General features: G+C 51.6%; 1 protein-coding gene and 1 long non-coding RNA gene across 2 annotated transcripts in view; both read right to left on the bottom strand.

Annotated features, from left to right (window-relative positions):
* SMAD6 (SMAD family member 6) overlaps positions 1–20,521 on the bottom strand; it is a 77,662-nt gene that overhangs the window by 29,470 nt on the left and 27,671 nt on the right. The window lies entirely within an intron of this gene.
* LOC147580279 (uncharacterized) lies at positions 354–18,536 on the bottom strand. Its single transcript, XR_015252728.1, has 3 exons — positions 14,721–18,536; positions 1,566–14,460; positions 354–486 (listed from the first exon to the last, which is right to left on the bottom strand). It is a non-coding gene; the product is annotated as an uncharacterized LOC147580279 (long non-coding RNA).

The following is a 20,521-nucleotide window of genomic DNA, read 5'->3' as shown; positions in this document are numbered from 1 at the left end:
AACGTAACCCACTCCAGTCCTGTGTGTGGCAGACAGATCACTGCCGTGGAGGTCCTAAGACCCAGGCAAGCTTCCTGGGCCTCAATGACTCCAGCTTGAAAATGGGCACAGCTGGTTTGCCCCTCAAGTTTTCCTAAGGAGCAAGTGAAAAGCTGGGTTGTAAACTGCTTTTTAAAAAAGGCACCAAAAAAAAAAAAAAAAAAAAGGCACCATTAAATGTAAGAAATTTTTATTGTTTATGATCAACTATAATAAAACATACTTTACATAGCAGCTTCCTACAGAAGGAGTAGGAAGAAAAGCAAGCTGGCCATCCAGGGCCTGGCTGCACTTCTTGTTGTCAATAAGTCACTGTGTGACTTGGGGGAAGTCACTGGTGTCTCTGGGACCGTTTCCTCTTCTCACCAAAACAAAGCTTTGGGCTGGCTGGCGGCCAAAGCCCCTCCAGCACTGCTCTCCCGCTCCATGACCAGCGTGGACTAGGCACTGAAGATACAGAGTGCACAAATCAGGAGCTCGAGTTTAGTGCAGGAGACCCTGAACATGCTAAGTATCTTGGTGCAGCCACCTGCCTAGACAGGTGAATGTCGCAGCCAGAGAATATGGCCGGCCCATCCCCACCTGGTAGACCTTCCCCTTCTCCCCCGCCCCCAGGCTGGCTTTGCAATCTGCTTTGACCTTGACACACAGCTGTCAGGTCAGGAAGGCAGTGTGGCCCAGGGCCTTGGGAGACCTGGTTTCAACCTTAGTTTCTAAGAACTTCAGTGTCCTCTCGTGAAAGGCAGTGACAGACCCCATCTCATATGCCACCACATAGCCTGTGCTCAATAAACACTGATTGAATGAGCTGAACTTCTGTTGGGGCTCGGCCCATATGCCCTCAGCCCTCACTGAGTCAGTGCATGGCTTTGCTTCTGTCCAAAGACACTCCCTAGACCCTGGGGGCCTGCTCTGCCTGACTGCTGGGAAGTGCTAGAAATGACTGCCTCGGGACTGGAGGATTCATGCCCCAGCTCTCTCGCCCCTCGGGGGCGGCGGGGGGGGGGGGGGGGGAATCACACGCTGAGGTGAGCTGGATACTGCCTGCCGAGTTCCCAACGGGATTCAGCTCCGAGTGCCCACAGACATACCTGGCTTCCTAATGCTCCATGCACTGGCCTTCTCCCCTGCCCCTGCCCACTCTCCCACTGCTGTTTCCTGGGTCAACCCCTTGCTCCAATGAACTATGCAATCGAATTTTTGTCTCAGGGTCTGCTTCTGGAAAGAGCCAAGTTAAGAAAACCTTGCCCCGGCACCAAATCGTAGCTTGCACTAGCCGTTTCCAAGCCGAAGCTCCTACACAGACAAAAAGGACCACGAGAACAGGGGCTGTGTCTTCTCTGCTCTGCACCCCTGGACCAGGCACAGGCCAGGCTCCTGAGTGGTGCCCATAAATAGAACGAAATGAACGTGAAATGACTCATTCAACTGACCAGTCAATGGCCACATGGAACATTCATCCTTGTCCTGAGGAACCCCCACTCTAGCTGGGAGATAAGACATAAACAGTTCATGAAGATACTCACAATAAAATAGGTATTTCATACCAAGTGGTTTCCCAGGTGTCTAGATAAATGTTAGGAGTCTTACTGAGAGATGATTTGCCCAAGGTCACACGGCTCTCCTGTCTTATTGTGAACACAGACTACAAGAAGCTTCTCAGGGACAGGGTTGAGCAGAGCCTCTCTGTGTCCCCCACCACAGCTCATAGCGTGCCCCAGATGTGGCAGGCACTCAGTAAGGGCCTCTGGTTAATCTTTGAGGAAATACCCGCAGCCCCGGGTGCAGTGAGCATTCAAGGGAGAGCTTATGCATGCTTCTCATTTGTACACATTAACCTCAAAGGACAGCACCTAGCCAAGTTTGAAACATGTGCTGCAGACTCATGATCTTCCCTTTCTCTCTTAGATGCTGAGCCCAATCTCAGTGGAGCTTGCCCGCTCCACTGTCCAGGCAACTTGGAACCACTGTGTATACACACAGACTCGACCCAGGGTCATGGCATACCTCCTTCGGCAGGTATCAGCCCAGGGCACCTCCTGGGATTAGAATCATGAAGTCCCTAGACCCAGGGATTCAAGGAGGCAACTTGTAGCAAGCACTAAGCACACAGCCCAGCCACAGGAGACACCCAGTGGTCGCTGTGTCCCTGCCCTCCGGTTACCTAGACCCAGGAAGGCCTCCAGGTCCTCCTACTCCAATCATTTTTAACCAGGAAGGTACACTGGCACATGGGGAACCTTGGCACCAGGCTTGTGTCCTGTGACAAAGATCCAGAGGCTCCAATCCAAGCCCCTCCTTTAATAGAGGAGAAACTGAGTCTCAGGGAGGGGCGGTGACTGACCCAGGCTTCCAAAGCTAACACCGAGTCATGGCATTTGGAAAAGCCTGTCTCCTAACAGGCCTCTCTCTACAGCTTTGCAAGGAAACTCCCTGTCCAGCCTCCTTTTCCTGATGATCTTGGGCAAAAAAAAAATGAGTTGGACGCAGAGCAGAAGGGGAAAAACCTGGGGAGGGACAGGAGCTCAACCCCTCCCCCCCCCCCAGGAGCCTGGCAATCTAATGAAGCGAAGAGAAAGATTCAGGTGGCAGTTCAAACGCTCATGTTTTAAAGATGAAAGTACGCGTTTCAATTAAATGTTTTAAGTAGTGTTTTCTCATCCTAAATCACTGAAGCATTTGTGCATTCCTTCAATTTCTCAGGGCACTGTTCATTTTTATTTATTGTTGTAACCCAATGCCCTTAGCGGCGTGAATGGTGCTATTCGAAGGAAACTAGTTTTGCAACGGGGAAAGCTGTCCCAGGTCTCTTAAAAGGTTCATTATGTGCGTGGTAATTCAGTTCTATTAATAATCCCGGACTATATAGGCAGGGCTTACTTTCCATTTAGCATTATATTTTCCACAATTCTGTAAACAGCTCCTCGACACAAACCCTTTTGATATTCAATTCCTCCCTGGTTTTTTTTTCCCTAACCACCCTTCTCTCTGGGCTTACTCCTTATAAAAAAATAAAAAAATAAAAAAACAAAGGAAAGAAAGAAATCACCGAGCACACATATTTTTTCAATTAAGCTATGCTTGGTGCCAACATATATGGATCCCACTAATAGCCATAAGTAATCTTAAGGTCTTTTCCCCAAATATTTTGATTATTTTACAAATCCCCCAAGGAATGTGCTCTTAGGGTGATTTATGGAGCCCAGGCAGGATTCATGATTTGGGGAGGGGTCTGGATGCAGTGGAGCAAGTTAGGATATGGGGGTGGCTGTGTGTGCCCTCCAAACGCAGCCTAATGCTGGGGCAAACGTGAGGGGGGAATCCAAAAGGCTCTTGGGGAAAACTTCAGGCCGTGTCTGCTGGGGTGAAAATGGTGACAGATGGCTGCAGTCAACCCTCTGAGGAAATGGTGGCTGGAGCAGAAGTGACCACCAGGGATAACCACCCCCACCCCACCCCCGTCTGATGATCCTCAGGTCACCTGCACTTGCCCTGCCATTGCAAGGTGGGGTGTTTTGTTCAACCTCTATCACATTTACGCCACTCACTTTTCAACTTTTTAACAAGTATATATGACTAAGGGGGAAACCAGGGGCACGTGGAATTAAGAACCTTCTGTGAATAATCTTCAGGTGAAAAAGCAATGCTAGTAGACAGATGGGGAGGTTGCCAGTGGCCCAGTGGGCTCTGTAAACCGCATCTCCAGCCCCCTGGCCCTGAAGTCCCTCCACCCGCTGGGCAATACCCCAGGGACCCTCAAAGACCAGCTGGGATGGGCAGGCTGGGCTCTCCACAGGGTTGCTAAGGAGTCTGGTCAGAGCTTCCTGCTAACCAAGGGGGCTGATGAGGCTCTCTGTGAAGGACAGGTGTGGCAGCAAGGGGCCAGGCCTTGGAAACCAGAGGCCCAAGGCCCACCCACACCCCACTGGCTGGCTGTACGACCTCAGCAAACCATGTACCCTCTGCCAAGCCTCAGTCGCCCCACTTGCTGAGTGGAGCTAAGAATTTTGTCTTCCTGGCCGGATGCTCTTGTAGAAGATCAATTGGGTCATTGAATTGTTCTCTGTAAACTAAAAATCAGGCCAGAGGAATTTTGCGTATTATTACTGTCAAAACAGTAACTGACGTACCAAACGTCCAAATGCATTTGCATCTCCCAGAAAGTAGCTTGACTATACTCTTCCCTTATTTATGAAACAAGATTAACCCCTTCAGAGCCAGGGCCTTCAAATTCTGGGATCGCCCCGCCGACTCCAAGGAATCCAATTCTTTACACTTAACTCTGACTCAACTGTCTCATGAATCCTCAGTGAGGAGACACTGGATTCACCAGTGGGGTCATCATAATGGTTCACGTCTGGAGGCAAGGCCCCCCGGCACGTCCTCCATCGGCTACTGTGAGACTGAAGCCCATCCTTGACGGGCCACCTGAGCAGTTTCATCACCATAACCACCAAGGGCAGGAAGTCAGCCACAGCCAGAAATGGCTGGGCCTCAGTTTGACAAAACTCAAGACACAAAAGCCCAGGCGGTAGCTATCTCAGCCTCCCTGGGCAGCCCGTGGGTGTCCCGACACGACATCTTCCCTGAATGAGTGGATCCCTTTTCACAAGCAGGCACGCGCGGATCCCAACCCCCAGCCCCCCACTGCCACCAGCGGGAACCCCCCATCCCAGTGCAGACTCAGAGAGGAGCTCGGAACCTCTGTGTCAGCAGCACGAACAATAGGGTGAAGTCAGGGTCCTTGAGGATGTGGAACAAACAGGTCGCCGGGAAGGGTGAACTTTAACTTCCAGAAAGCACACACGTCCCATCCTACACATTGTCCCACGAGCCAGGAGAGAACCCCAGGATCACGTGGCCTTTTGAATGTCAGGTTTGCTGGGGCCAGAAGGCCCCCAGCCTTGCCAACACGTAATAGCACAGGCGTCACCAAAGCTGCACAGCTGCTGTGTCCCTTTCTCTCTGCGGGTCCAGCATTTGCCATGAAACCTCTCACTGGGCGAGGGGGCTGGGGGAGGTCCCTGAGCAGGTGGGCAGAGGCTGGTGAGACAGGCGCCAGGGCACCCCATCTTCCCCTCCCTCGCTCGCAGCACCTCCCGCTGATTCACGGGGAGCCCCGGCCTCTTATCAGGACCCGCCAGCCAGGCACCAGCACACATCCCCACTGGCCGCACCTTCCACCCAGGGCAGGCCTTTGTCTCTGGCTCCAAACTGGCTGCAGGAAGTGGGGCGCAAGGGAGGGGTGGGGTGCCACCGGGCCCAGGGACGCTGCAAGGGGCCTCCCACCTGATGCCGCATGATCCTCACCTCGAGACAGAGCAGCAGAGGTGGAAAGGAGCTCAAGAGATCATGTACCACGCACCCACTCACTCTGTGGATGAGCAAGCTGAGGCCCAGAGAGGGAATGGGACTTGTCCAAGGTCACCCAGCCAGCTGGAGGCAGAGGCTGGGCTGGAGCCCCAGCTTTCCCCAGGCTGATTCTCTGTCCTGTGCTTGGCCACTGCTGCACCATGGACTCTGAGCAAGAAATTTCGCTTTTCTGGCACTTAGTGTCCTCACCAATGAAATGGACTCAGCACTCAGATCTTGAGGCTTCAAGTCCAAGATGGCAAAGCACTTTGCCCAAGTAAAAGAGCCTTCCTCCAGTAGGAAGAGCTTCTCTTAGCCTAAGCAGAGGGGAAGTGTAGGGAATGAAGTGGAGGGGAACAGAAGGCAGAAGGGGCCACCAAGAGCAGTTTTATCGTGGGGTCCAGGATGGGAGTTGGGTAGGGTAGCAGTGGGGGAGTCAAGCTAAGAGGCAGAGGGATGCCAGCCCTGGGGCTGCCAGAGGAGCCTCCTGGGTGGGGGGTGGAGCGGCTGGCGCTCAGGACTTTAAAAGCAGGATGTTTAGCTGGGGCCTCTCCTCTGTCAAACAAACAATCTACAACCTTATTCAAAACAGAAGGACGAGGCTGGGGAACGGCTGGATCCCCTCATTTCCATATCCCCTCCTTCGGGGACAGCCACCAGCCACCTGAGAGAGCCCTGCTGAGGGCTGGCGATGGGGGGCAGTGGCAAGGACCAGGCTTGGACAGCAGCTGCTCTTGGGCCAGGGGTCACCTGTGGGGCCCCCATCTTACTGAATGTATGGGGCTAAAGTCTGGCCTTCCATCCTGTCCACAGACACTCAGATTCTTGGCCTGAGAGCCAGAGGGGGCCCTGAGAACAAAGTCCAATCCCTTAAGAAAACTAAGTCTCAGACAGTGGGGCAACTCCCCTAGTCACACAGCAGCAGGGGCACAAAACCAGCACCCAGACTCCCAGCCAGTGCTCTCCAGCACCGACAAAGGGAGGCAGGGGGGTGTGAGCGGCTCATTTCATTTTCTTCCGGAATGTGGACCGCCCCTTCATCCTTTTCTTGCAGTTGTTTGTCCCATGAAGCCTTCATTCGCCCAGAAAGTATTTATGGGGAACGGACACTGTTCTAGGCTCGGGGTGCAGCCAGCTGTGAACAAGACTCAAATGCTACTTCAAAGAGCTCACAGCAGCTTCTGTTGGTAACAAGCTGCTTTTTGTTATTTGACAAATATTCACCACACGCCTAGTCCTTCCGAGCACTGAACCAGATGCTAGGGATGGAGGTGGCCCAGGCGGCCATGGCCCTGCCCTTAGCAGGAACTTGTCCTCCGTCCTGGGGTTCGCTCCTGTGGCCTTTCAGGTGGTCATCATCTTTCCCATCCCGGTGGATGGGACCCGGACCGGGTCTCCGCTTTTCTGTATGTTCCCAAGTGGCCTGGCCTGAAGGCAGGCCGCAGAGCATCCACTCAAAAACTGGGAGTGGACTATTTACCAAATGCCTCCCTTCCTCTGGCAGGAAGTTGCTCCCAGCGCAGTGGGTTTTTTTTTTTTTTTTTTTTTTTTTTTCCAACTCTTTCTGGGCTCACAGTTTGGAAATAGCAAAAGGTTGTGAGTTACAAGATCCGGGCCCTCTCTTCCACGGCTGCTGGGGGAGAAAACGGATACGGCCTTTCCGGAGGGCATGCTGACCTTAAATGTGTGTGGCCTTTGACCTAGCAGTCCCACTTCTAGGAATTATCCTAAGGAAGTAACCAGCGATGCACATAAAGATATATGCAAAAGGATGCTCACCAAGCTGCAGTATTTATGATAGTTAGAAGAAAAAAAAAAAAAAGAAACAATGCAGCAACAACCTACATGTCTAGGCCCGGGGTATTGGTGAGAAAATACAGCACATCCATGAGCTGGAATATTAAGCACCCATTAAAAATCACACAGAATAAGTAAATAAACATTTAAAAAAATTATTTAAGGGGGAGGGGCATCTGGGTGGCTTAATTAGTTAAGCATCCAACCTCGGCTCAGGTCATGATCTCACGGTTCATGAGTTCGAGCCCCACATCGGGCTCTGTGCTGACAGCTGAGAGCCTGCAGCCTGCTTCGGATTGTGTCTCCCTCTCTCTCTGCCCTTCCCTGGCTTATGCTTGCTAGCTCTCTGTCTCTCAAAAACAAATAAACATTAAAAAAAATGTTTTTTAATCACACAGAATATTTGCTGAACTAACGAAATGTTCTCAATGTTGCTAGATGTACAGCTAGATATAGTCTGTGTAGCTATCTTCCTCTCATTTGGCGATAAATACGTACCTGGCAGATTTCCGCTGCCCCGTATTTTTGTTAAGAAAGAGAACCACAAGAAAAATAATATTCCAAGCTAATTAAAGAATAGTAATAATTTCCTTTCAGGGTGGTAGAGTTAAGGGTAATTTGTTTTTCCTTTGTGCTTTTCTTGTTTTCTAAACGTTCTGCGTTAATTACGTGTTACTTTAAAAAAAAAAAAAGGCAAGAAAGAGGATGTGCTTTGCATCGGGCAGAACTTGTGCCTGGTCCCTTCACTAACCAGCTGTATGACCAAGCCACTGGACATCTTTGGGAGCCTCCTCTTCGCTCATCTGCTTAACAAGGACACCGGTGACATGGATGGCTAGGAAGACAGTATCTGCTCAGGTGGTAGCAACATCATCTCGTTTCACACTCACAAAAGCCCTTGCAGGTAGATACCCACTGTCAGATGCAGAAACTGACTCCGTGCCAGCCCAGAAGCCTCTGCTCACCATCCAAGCCCTACCATCAGCCACCCCAAGAGAATGCCACCCAAGTCAACCTTGTGGGCTTGGCTGGGAGTGGGGCGTTGGGTGGGACCTTGGAAAAAACTGCCCCACTACAGAGCCACCAACCGTTCTAAGAAAGTGAACTCTCAGCTGCTACGTTCTCACTGCAAACTGCAGGGGACTCTCAGAATCCCACAGGAATAAGGCACGGCAGGGTCTCTGGCTGGCGAGTGCATCCATCCATTCACTCAGCCTTCCCTGGGTAGCTGCCACATCCAGGGCAGGGGTGACTCATGGCAGGGCAGGGCTAGAAAGGAACAGTTACGTCCTATGTAGAAACTGAGGCGCACTGAGGGAAAGGTCACACAGGAGCGTGGCCCACTACATGCTAACCACGGAGGGGCAGCCACTCGGGACTGCCAGACCCGCCAGAACTCCCAAGAAAAGAATTTCAGAGCAGACGATTTAGGCAAGAACTCAGTAAAAGCACCCAAGCCCAGAAGCAAAGCCAGGTCTCGGGCCAAAGAGCCCAGCGGTCAGTCAGAGGCAAAAGCCGTGTCTACTGATCCACGGGGCTTCCTTAAGTAAGGCTGGGGGCTCAGGAGGAGGTGCTGACTGTGGACAGGGTCAGAAATACCAATGGTGACCCTGAGAGCCAGGAGCTGCATCAGGCAGGGGACACAGAGCCATCCAACCACCCCTTTCCCAGAGGAAGGGTCAACGAGCAAGAGTGCTATGGGCTGAGTCCCATTCTTGGGAATACCAATTACTGTCTCGGCTGGACACCCCAGGGAGCCTCAAGGCCACAAATAACAGGGCCGCAGAGGACCTTGTGCAGGGTCTCACTGCCTGAGGGGGCGTGGCCTGCCCAAGTCTGCCAGACACACCCTCAGGGCAGACGCTTCCGGCTATGGACAGGAAGCTGAGGGCACACAGGGAGAGAACTTGTCCCCTTCACTGACAAGGTGGGTATTACGGTCACTTGCCCCTCCCCCCCCCCCCCCCCCCGCCCCAGACTCTGGGGCCCTCTCAAAGGCCTGTCTGCTCGGGGGTGAAGTTCCCAAATGCCCCAAACTGCTTGGAGGAGAATTCACAGAGGATGTGGCATGCATGGTTCACAAGGACCAATGCCTCAGCCCCTAGTGCCTGGAGCTGGGGTGCATGGTCAGGGCGGTAAAGGGATGCTGACACCTGCAGAGGTGGGCTGAGAAAGAGGAGAAGTGTGTCCCTGGGGGTGGAAGGAGCCTCGTGGGCCACCACTGGGCAAACATCCTGGCTGTGAGCCCAAAGCAGCCCAGGCCACCCTCAGAATCCCAAGCTGGGAGTTTAAAGGGTCATCAGATCCGAGTGAGTGAGCGCTCACTGGCTTGTAAGGTATGGGGTGCCCTGGACAGTGATGGGGGAGGAGCCTCCGCTCCCCTCCAAAGTTGTGGGGAAACAGGACCCCCTCTCCCGCAACCTGGCCTTCTCTTCCAGGATACCCCTCATCTCACTTCAGAGATCCCGGACACCGGATTCCTTCCGCAGGAAACTAGAGCAAGGAGCGGCCTCACTGCCTGGTACCCAAGGGTCCGAATCAACACCTCAGGGACACTCGCTGGCAGAGGTCCCCAGAGGGATGGGTGGCATCAGCATCTCTTGGGGCACTTATGCAAAATGTACATTCCCTTCCACAGTGGCGATGTTGCCTAACACTGAAAATATACCAAGAACCAATGAATGGCACGCTTCAACATGGTGAATTGTGTGTTAGGTTACTTGAATTTAGTATCAGTTTTAAAAATTGCCCCAGAAATGTACACTGCTGGGCCCTACCCTGGAGATTCTGACTCAGCAGGCCTGGGAAGCTGCATCTAACACATGCCGCAGGTAATTCTGGTTCCCGGACAGGACTGGAAACTCTCAACCCCAGGACCCCCATTTTCCATAGAATTCTGGGTCTGAAACTTAAACAGCGTGCCGCCTATCTCTTCCTTCACTTTACAAATGGGGAAACTGAGGCCCTGAGCAGGAAAAAAGACCCAAAGCTGTTGCAGGGTCCTACTGAAATCCTAACCACCCTCCCCTCGCCAAGAGCGGGGTCTGCTGCAGAGGGGCCCTGCGAGGCAAAGTCCCCTGGCAAGTCTGCTCAAAAGGGTGCAGCGGCCGGACCTTTTGGCAGATGAGGGAGGGGAAGCTGGGGGACCTTTCCTGTCCGACTGCTCCACACAGAGTTCACAGAGCAAAGACATCCACCACCTCCCCACCTGGGCCTGAAGGACTCAGAAAGCCAGAGGAGATGGAGATTTTTTTTTTATTATTGTTATTTTTTAAATACGAATTATTTCCAGCCGGAAGGCAGAGGGATGAGGGCCACTGGAGGCCTCCGGCCGCCGGCACCCAGCCAGCCTCATAAATGTCTGGCAGCTGGAGGGAGACTCAGCTCATTGCTATCGAAATGAGCTCGTTACTGCTAATTTCCCTGGCTCACCAACTGATGTATCCAGTGTGTTCCTGAATCCCCACAGACCTTTCCTAAGCCACCCTCAAGAGATCTGCCAAGAGTCACGGAGTGTAGGCGGAACTTCAGGGTGGCCTCAGTTTCCCCAACCAAAGTGTGGGCAGAAGAAAAAGGGAGCAAAGATAGTTCATTCAACTCTAGCTAAGTCAAATGCAGTTCAGGTCAGCCATTCCCCACAGAGCCGCTCATCCCCGCGGGTGACTAGGGGAGACGACACGACAGTATAATCTTGCCGTTCACACTCAGAATAACCCTCACCCCTTCCCAGGCACCCACCGTGTTCCCTCGGACAGTGCCAGGCACCTGGGATACATGATCTCTTTTCATTTACACAACACCCAAGCAAACAGGGCGATATCACGCCCGCTTTGCAGACAAGGAATCCAAGCAAGAACTCAGAGAGGTTATGGAACTGGCCCAAAGTCACACAGTCAGGGAATGGCAAGGCATGCCCTAAAGCCAGTGCTCTGCGAGGCAAGAAGAGGCCGAGTATGGCAGGGGCGACGCTCACCCTGTAAACCCACACAATCGGGGCAGTGTGTGCAAAGGCTCCTGCTTACTGGGAGTTCAGGGAGAAGCGCAAACTTGCCACCTCAGGCTGGGGAGACCAGAGAAGGCTTCCTGGAAGAGCCACACCATCCCTGCCCAGGGCTTCTGGAGCTCAAAGGAGACGGTGATTAATGCCACCCACGCAGGACGTCCACCTCCCTGGGGCCAGGCCCGGGCAGGGAGCAACGCAGCCCGGAGGAGTGGCCAGAGAGAGAACGCAAGGAACAAGAGCCACAGCACCCACCCCCACGGGCAGGGCCCTCCTCACAGCTGGGGCTCATCTTCCCACCTGTGGGGGGGCCAGGTGTCCGACTTACCAGCTGCTAAGTCAGCGCTGGTGGAACCCTAGGCTGGAATAAAACGCAGCCGTGAAAAACAATGTTTACGAAGAGTTAATGACACGGGAAAATATTTATATAATGCTAAGGGGGAGAGGCAGGATACAAAATTGTATTTTCTAACAGAAAAAAACAATTTAAACAGAACAAGCCAAATGTTAACAGTGGTTATCTCTGGAGGGTAGGACTGTGGTCCCTTCTCTGCATCTCTTTGCACTTTTCTACACTTTCCAAATTTTCCATAATGGGCCATATGTTTCTCTGGAAAACAAAAGCCACGAGGTGTGTTTTAAGCTAACCAAAATGCCGCCGCTGGCAGCCTTCCCCGGCCCCCTCCCTCACCAAGGGCCCTCGAGGCCCCGAACACTGGCGTCCCTGCACAGCCCCACCTGCCTCCGTGAGGTCCACCAGACAGTCTGGGTGAGGCTCGCTCTGCAGGAGGCCCTGCAAGGGGCAATCTGAGGCCCTAGGAAGATGGACACCCAATGCCAGACGTTCACGGGCCACCTCTAGGGTCCTCAAGGCCGCCAGGTTGAGTGACCCACACTTGGGTTCCATCTGTAGCCAAGTGAGAGTCTTAGCTCCCCACAGGTGACACAGGACCACAAGAGGGGTGCCCGGGGACGCACCTGCATGGCCTCAGAGATGCCACATAAACGTGCCCGGCAGCCACCATCCATGACCCTGCTCAAAAGGAAGGGCCTGCTCCTTCCACATTTCAGCCCCTTATCAGGGGACATTACCTGTCCTCCGGCCCCACATGCAGCCAAAGCCCCACACCCACCTCACCCCCTAGCAGGGTTAACGGCAGAACCGCTCCCTGGGCAAGGCAGGGCTGTTGGGAAACACCTGGAAGCGTGGGGGTGCAACATGAAAAAGCGATTCTAATACGACGTTACTTGAGGAAGACAGCAAAGAAAATGTTACCTTCTCTGCCACCGCACCACAATGGTGTGAAAACACCCATACGAGACAAGACGCTCAAGGCCAGAGAGGAAGCTGAGCAAGGTGGCTGTGTAATGGGCAGGTGTGTTTCTATTTCTGAACTGCCTGGCTTATCGTGATACTCGTTCCGTGCACCACCACCCGCCAATTTTCACGGGGATTACACAAACAGATATATTTATACGAGTGGCCTGTGTCCCATCACCCGGTGCCCTGCTTGGAGCCTGACACCGGCCAGGTCCCCCTGCTGCCCAAGTTCAGCTGTGTCCTCGCCAATCTCTCTAACCCTCCCCGGCTCCTTGGACCTAGCTGATGGACGAAAATGAGAACTCCCTAAGGGCAGGGGGCTGCTTTATTTATCCATGCCCCCAGCCAGTGATGTACAAATAGCCCCTCAGTTGTATTTTCAACAGAATCTAATACGAGGCTTGAAAAAGGCATCCATCCTCCCTTTGCAAGAAGAAGAGAGTTCTGCGGAGGGAAGGTGGTGATGGTTGCACAACAATGTGAATGCACTTGATGGCGCTGAACTATATACCCAAAAATGGTTAAAACGGTAAGTTTTGTGTTATGTGTATTTTACCACAGTTTTTTTTTAAGTCATTCTTTTAACACCAGAAGAGCAGGCGTCCTAGGCCTCTCCGAAGTGGGGTCCTGGCCGCCCCCCCTTCCCCAGCCACTCAGCCTCCTTCTGGGCCACGGCCCGTTTCAAAGCGGGGGGGGGGGGAGACTGCACCCCTCACTTCCTTCCGTGTTTATCCAGAGGATTTCTGGGAAGCAGAGGCTCAGCCCAGGCCACTGAGGCCCAGCTCCAAGGCTCAGGGCTTGCCACAGGGGCCTTTTTCCACCTCCCCAGGCCCACAGCTGGCAATGCCCGACTTCCTGGCTCACTTGCTTCTTTTTTTCCCTCAAGTCATTATAAACCTATTTACCTTTGGGCTGCACGGGGCCTAGGCTCCAGGCAAATGATCTTAAGTGTTAGCCAAAAAGAGGAGCAGCAGGAAAGAGGGGACCTTTCTGGGGACGATGGCGTGGGAAGACGGGACCCCACTCCCTCAACCAAATCCTTCCTTCTCCCTCTAATTCCATACCCATTTACCAAAGGCCTTGCGGTGCCAAGAGCCACCATCAGACACAGACCAATACCAAGCCGGCAGCGAGCGGAGCAAGCAGACGCCTTGCTCATCCCCGCAAAGGAGCGAACTGCCATCGCGGAGTCTTTGCCACGAGTTGCTGGAGGATGGGGGTGACCGTCTCTGCTGTGGGGGCCGGGGCAGGCTCCAGAGAGGAGGTGACCTGTGAGCTGGCCCTTTGGAAAGAACAGGAGGAGCGGGCCAGGTGGACAAAAACAGACCGGCAGGGCATTCCAAGTAGAGGGAACAGCAAAGCTAGGGGGCCATGAGAGAGCCCAGCGTGCCGGCAGTTTGGGGCAGGGCCTGTGTGCCAGGCTGCACTTCCGCCTGCTGGTGGCATCGGGCCGTGGGAGGATGCTGAATTAGGGAAGATGACGAACAAACAGGGCCGGGCTCCCTGCCTCTCCCAAACACATTCCTGGGCCCAAGAAACGGCGCAGGGACTCTGGGGTATTTTCCGGGCACCAGCGGGCCCCCTCTTGGTCTCTGGTATATTCCTTTCCACGTTCGTGAACATGGAGAGCTGGGGGCCCTGGCCAGTGATTCTTGGCCCTGACTGCATGCTAGATTCATTCACCGGTGGTGCTTTAAAAAAGTTCTGGAGGTGGAGGTGTCCAAAAGAGACTGACTGCATTGGTCTGGAGCGGGGCCCAGGCATCAGAATTTTTCAAAGCTGACCACGTGATTCCAATGGGCTCTGCTATCAGGCCATATGAGGCCCTGGCAAGATACTGCCTCCAAAAGCCTTTTGTTAGTGCTAAACCCGACAGGGCTGAAAAACATAAGCTTTAGCATCAGCCCACTGGAGTGTAACTCTTAGCTCCACCCCTTATAAGATACGTGGCCTGGGGCGCCTGGGTGGCGCAGTCGGTTAAGCGTCCGACTTCAGCCAGGTCACGATCTCGCGGTCCGGGAGTTCGAGCCCCGCGTCGGGCTCTGGGCTGATGGCTCAGAGCCTGGAGCCTGTTTTCGATTCTGTGTCTCCCTCTCTCTCTCTGCCCGTCCCCCGTTCATGCTCTGTCTCTCTCTGTCCCAAAAATAAATAATCGTTGAAAAAAAAATTTAAAAAAAAAAAAAAAAAAAAAAAAAAAAAAAGATACGTGGCCTAGACAGGGCTCTCAGGTCAAAGGCAAGACGCCCAGTGAGAATGTGAATTTCAAGTACACACCAAATAACTTTTCAGTATAACGTTTGCCCCAAAAACTATGGGGGACATACTTATACTAAGATCTGTTGTTGCTGGGGCACCTGGGTGGCTCAGTTGGTTGGGCGGCCGACTACGGCTCAGGTCATGATCTCACAGTCTGTGAGTTCGAGCCCCACACTGGGTTCTGTGCTGACGGCTCAGAGCCTGGAGCCTACTTCAGATTCTGTGCCTCCCTCTCTCTCTCTCTGCCCCTTCCCTGCTTGCTCTCTGTCTCTCTCTCTCTCTCTCTCTCTCTCTCTCTCAAAAATAATAAACATTAAAAAAATAATAAAAATAAAATCCGTTGCTGCCGTTCATCTGAAATTCAAATATAACTGGATATCCTGTATTGGCTGAATCTGGCAACTGTAGACCTAGGACTGGTTTCTTAACTTCTCTGAGTCTCAAATACCCCATTCGTGTCAGGGAAAGAACCCAGGTGAAAGAGGACGGTGAGGTGCTTTTGCACAAAGCCAGCACTCAAGGGGCGGGAGTTCCCTTTTTCTTCCTTCCTTCTCAGAACCCTGTTTCAGCAGAGATGTCTTGTTTCTCATTAAGGAAGTGTTCAACCAGACACCAAAAGTAGAAGAAATAGTAACAAGAGACTCCCATATATCCATGTAGGGGGTGCTGTTACATACCCCACCCAAGTCCCCTCTATGCCCGGCTACTGGGACGTCGGGGCTGCTAATGGCTCACAGATGCCCCTTATTGGGAGAATCGTCCTGGTCAGGCATTTATAGCCCCCCCCCCAACCTGTGTGTGTGTGTGTGTGTGTGTGTGTGTGTGTGTGTGTGTGTGTGTACACACATGCATACGCTGACAGCCAGTGACTAACTGACAGGGAACAAAGGCTAATCCCTTGCCTCCCGGTGTGAGATGTGACCAGCTCTGAGTTGCAATTCCTGCTCCGGGGAGAGCTCCCCGAAGGGTCAGGCTGAGGCTGGACTCCAGCTGAGACCACATCCTCGCTGCCCCATCCCGCCTCCCTCACCCCCCTTCTCCTGAGAACGCGCCCCCGGGTAAGCCGTGTCTGTTCACATCCCCACCTTGGGTTCTGCTTCTGAGAACCCAACCTGAGCTAACGCTCACTCAGATTCAACAATTATCAAGATTGCTTCATTTACGTCCCTTTTATTTAGTTATTTGCTTGTTTGTTTCGGCTGAAGTCCCTCATTTCATTTCCCCCCGCATCCTTCATTATGCATCTCTAAAAAATACGGGCAATTAGGTTTTGACTTCCTTCCCTGATTTCCCTCCCAAAGGGGAAGGCTCTGGTGGGGGAAGAGTCTTCACGTCCAGCAGTACCAAGGGACAGAGACCAGAGGCCAACCGGGCGGGCACCAGGGCAGCCACTCTGGCTCCAGCCCAGCCCTGGACTATGGCATGGCTTTGGTGGCCAGCAGGCCATGGTCACCCGAGGTCCCACCTCTTTTGTGTGGATCAAGAGCTCTGGGACAGTGTCCCAGCATCCTCTTGGGGATGCTGCCAGGGTCTAAGTTTCTCTCTATCCTTAAAGAGGGGAATGGCGAGCAAAAGCCAACCTGGCTATGGCTATCCGTTGGCCAAAGCCCCTGCCTGCCCTTCTGCCTGGACCCTGGGCAGCTCCACCGACCAGGAGGGCCAGGTGCCACGGCCCATACTCCCCCATGCCAAGGAGCCTGCTGTGGAGGGAGGCAGTACTGACGGGCAAAAGGGCACACCAGCTTTTTTTTTTAATTGTGGTAAAACACACGTGATATGACATTAACCATTTAGCCATTTTTAAACATACAGTTCAGTGACACTGAGTACACACACAACGATGTGCGGCCACCATCACTATCTAATTCCAGGACATTCTTCTCACCCCAACGGAAACCCTGTGCCCATCGGCAGCTTGTCCCCATCCCACCAGCTTCTGACTTCAGAGAAAACTCGGGTTCCAGTCAAATCTCCTTCACTTGCTCCCTGTGTGGCTCTGGCAAGGAAGTGAAACCTCTCTGAGCCTCAGTTTCTTATCTGTGAAATGGGGTAACTCAGAGAGGTGCCATGAAAACCAAAGCAAATAGGCATGAAATGCTGGGCTGCTCCTGGCACCATCAACCAAAGGCCAGGCTGGGGCCTCTGTGGCCGAGGACTCACCTCCTCTCCCCTGCCCTCTCCTCCCTGCTCGTACCCTTCAGGTTCCTGGGCTGTCTGCGGTGACTAAGGGGAGAGGAGGCTGCTTCCCTCTCCCAGAGGCAGAGCAATTGGAACGCGCACTAATGGGTTCCAGTGTTTTCCCCAGCCATGCCCAGACCCGGTTCCAAACCAAAGAGTTACAAAGGCCTTTAAACTCCACACTCGGGGTGAGGTCAGCCAAAACCCGCATTTCCAAGCACGGTGCTTTTATACTTTGAAAACAGCCCAAACGTGAACTGGCCACTTCTGAGGGTCACAGCTCCCGGCAGCCAGCCTCGTGGCTGCCAGCACCGATGGCCGCCTCCCCAGTCTCTCCCTCCCAGCTGTGGAGTCACCTCCCGCTGGGCTGTCTTTCCCCATCGAATCAGGGGTGAGGGGCTGGACTGGGGAACAAGAGACCTGTCTTCTCTTCACTGTCAGCCACTGTGCGACCCGGGGCAAATGCCCTCCCCTCTCTGTTCTGTGAAATAAGGAGAGGGTTCCTTAAGACCAGGACGCAGGGCCCTTCTGAAGCTCCCACCCTGCGGCCTGTGTGAACATCAAACTCCGGGCTAGAAGAGCCCTCACCGGGTCATCTGATCCAGTTCTGTCCACTGCTTTCCGCTTCACAGGCAGGAAACTGACACCCAAAGGCTGAGGCAACTCACCCAAGATGCCACATCTGTCTCAGTAGAAGACATTCACACTTGACCATCTTAGGGAATGTCATGGGGCAGAGGTGATATCCTTGAGAGTCCAACAAGAAAAACAAAAATCTCCATTCTGCAACTCTTCCTCTGAAACATAACACCCAATACCAAGCACCCAAGCCATTAAAATCCTATGCTTACGTAATCACTATTTAAAAACTAATTGTCAGGGTGCCTGGGTGGCGCAGTCGGTTAAGCATCTGACTTCGGCTCACGTTTTGATCTTGTTTGTTCGTGAGTTCGAGCCCCATATCGGACGCTCTGCTGTCGGCACAAAGCCTGCCTCAGATTGTCTGTCTCCCTCTCTCTCTGCCCTTCCCTCGTGTGCTGGCTCTCACTCCCTCTCAGAAACAAACAAGCATTAAAATAAAAAATAAAAAAAAACTGTCTTTCTATGTATTAGTAGTAACTGGAAAATGTTTTACAATTTACAACAGCGCCAAGAAATGTGAACTACATGGGTAAAAATTTAACAGTAACGTACAAGATCTGTATTCTCTGATGAAGAGAAATCAAAGACCTAAATATATGGAGAAGTATACCATATACATTGATAGGAAGGCTCAACATTGTCAAGATGTCGATTCGGCTCAAACTGATTTACAGATTCAATGCAATCCCAACCAAAATCCCAGCAGGCCTTTTTGTAGAAATCAACAGCTGATTGTACAATTAATATAAAAATGTGAATTAATATAAAAATGTGAAAGCTTAGACAAAACGACCCGGAAAAAGAATGAAGTCAAGAGGACTCATGCTACCCGATTTCAAAACTTACTATGAAGCCACAGTAATCAAGACAGTGTGATTTTGGTGAAAGGAAAGACAAGTAGACAATGAAACACAACAGGGTCCAGAAAGGGAACACACATAAGATCAACTGATTTTTGACAAAGGGGCCAACATAACTCAAAAGAGAAAGTGTAGTCTTTTCAACAAATACAAAGAGAACAAACGGATTTACACACACACACACACACACACACACACACACACACACACACACAGATTCTTATCTCACACCTCAAAAGAACACAGATTCTTATCTCACACCTTATATAAAAATTAACTTGACATAGATTATAAACGTAAATATAAAACCTAAAACCGTAAAGCTTCTAGAAGAAAACAGAGGAGAAAATCTTTGTGACCTCAGGTTTGGCAGAGTTCTTTATACAACACAAAAAGCATGAAAAGAAACGATTAATAAACTGGACTTCAGAACAATGAAAAACTTCTGTTCTTCAAAAGCCACCATTATGAAATGAAAGATAAGCCACAGACTAGGAGAAAATACTTACAAAACACCTATCTTATATATTCTGATAGCAGAATATATAAAGAACTCTGAAAACTCAATAAGAAAGCAATCAAGCCGATAGAAAAAAATGTTCAAACGTCTGAACAGACACTTCACCAAAGATATAAAGATTGAAAATAAATACATGAGGGGCGCCTGGGTGGCTCAGTCGGTTGGCCGTCCAACTTCGGCTCAGGTAATGATCTCACAGCCCGTGAATTCGAGCCCTGCATCAGGCTCTATGCTGACGGTCCAGAGCCTGGAGCCTGCTTCAGATTCTGTGTCTCCCTCTCTCTCTGCCCCTCCCCCCTCACGCTCTGTCTCCCTCTCTCTCTCAAAAACAAACACACATTAAAAAAAAAACTTTTTAAATAAAGTACATGGAAAGATGTTCAACATCATTAGTCATTAGAAAAATGTGAATTAATACGGCAGCGGAATACCACTTACACTTCTATCAGAATAACTCACACAAAAATCAACTGAGCATTCAAAGCACCGGTGAGGACACAGAGGAACTGAAACATTCATACCCTGCTAGTGAGATGGCAAAAAGGTACAACCACTTAGGAAAACAGTGTAGCAAATACTCCTTTAAATATACACCCAGTAATCCTACTCCTGGGTATTTACCCATGTTCACTAAAAGCTTATGTTCACACAAAACCCTGAACACACATGTTTATAGACAAAAACACTGGAAATAACCCAAATGTCCATCCATCCATGAGGCAACGTGGATGAATCTCAGAGCATTTTTCTGGGTTAAAGGAAAAGGTATAAAAGGCTACTCGCCGTATTATTAAATTTGTAGAATATTCTGGAAAAGGCAAAACTACAGAGAGAGAAATCAGATCAGGGGTTTCCAGCAGCTGGGGGTGGGGTAAGGGCTGGCCACAAGGGGACACCAAGGAACTTTTTGGAGTGATGGAAATGTTCTATCTTAACCGTGTGACAGTAGTTACATAACTGTCAAAATTCACAGTACACTTCCATGAAGTTTTACCGTATACAGAGCGTACCTTAATAAACCAAAGCCAACAACAAATCCTATGCAGCCTCACGAGGGCCTGTCTTGCTTCTCCGACCAGTCTGTGAACTCACCGACAGAATGAGGTTGCAGCCCAGAGGGGTGTAGTGCCTTGTCCAAGGACACAAGCTCTGGAGTCAGGCAGCTCTGGGTTCAAACCCCACCTCTGCCACTAATCCACGTGTTGCCCCTGGGCTAATTACTTCTCCCCAGTGAAGTAAAATAAACTGGGATACATAGTAATAGAACCCACCTTACCTGAAAGGGGTTAAGGAGCAAGAAACATGTGCAGTGTCTGCCACATGTTTTGTCCTCAAATTTTGGCCATTATTAGTACTACTTCTACTGCAATTGTTATTTTTGTGCAAGAGCCAGGACTGAGTGTCAGGGAATGACTCCAAACCATGTCTTCCTGCACGAGGTGGGCTATGCCAGGCAGCAGCACCACCAGTTTCCCGGTTACATCCCTGAGGGACAGAGGCAGACCCAGGTCCTGCCCAGAAGGCATTCATAGTCTGGTTGGGGACAGGAGTTAAAC

The sequence above is a fragment of the Puma concolor genome, chromosome B3, assembly GCF_028749965.1.
Source record: "Puma concolor isolate L17-30 chromosome B3, mPumCon1.1.hap2, whole genome shotgun sequence".
NCBI lineage: Eukaryota > Metazoa > Chordata > Mammalia > Carnivora > Felidae > Puma > Puma concolor.
The sequence above is the reverse complement of the archived record's forward strand: the minus strand, read 5'-3'. Positions and strand labels throughout refer to the sequence as shown.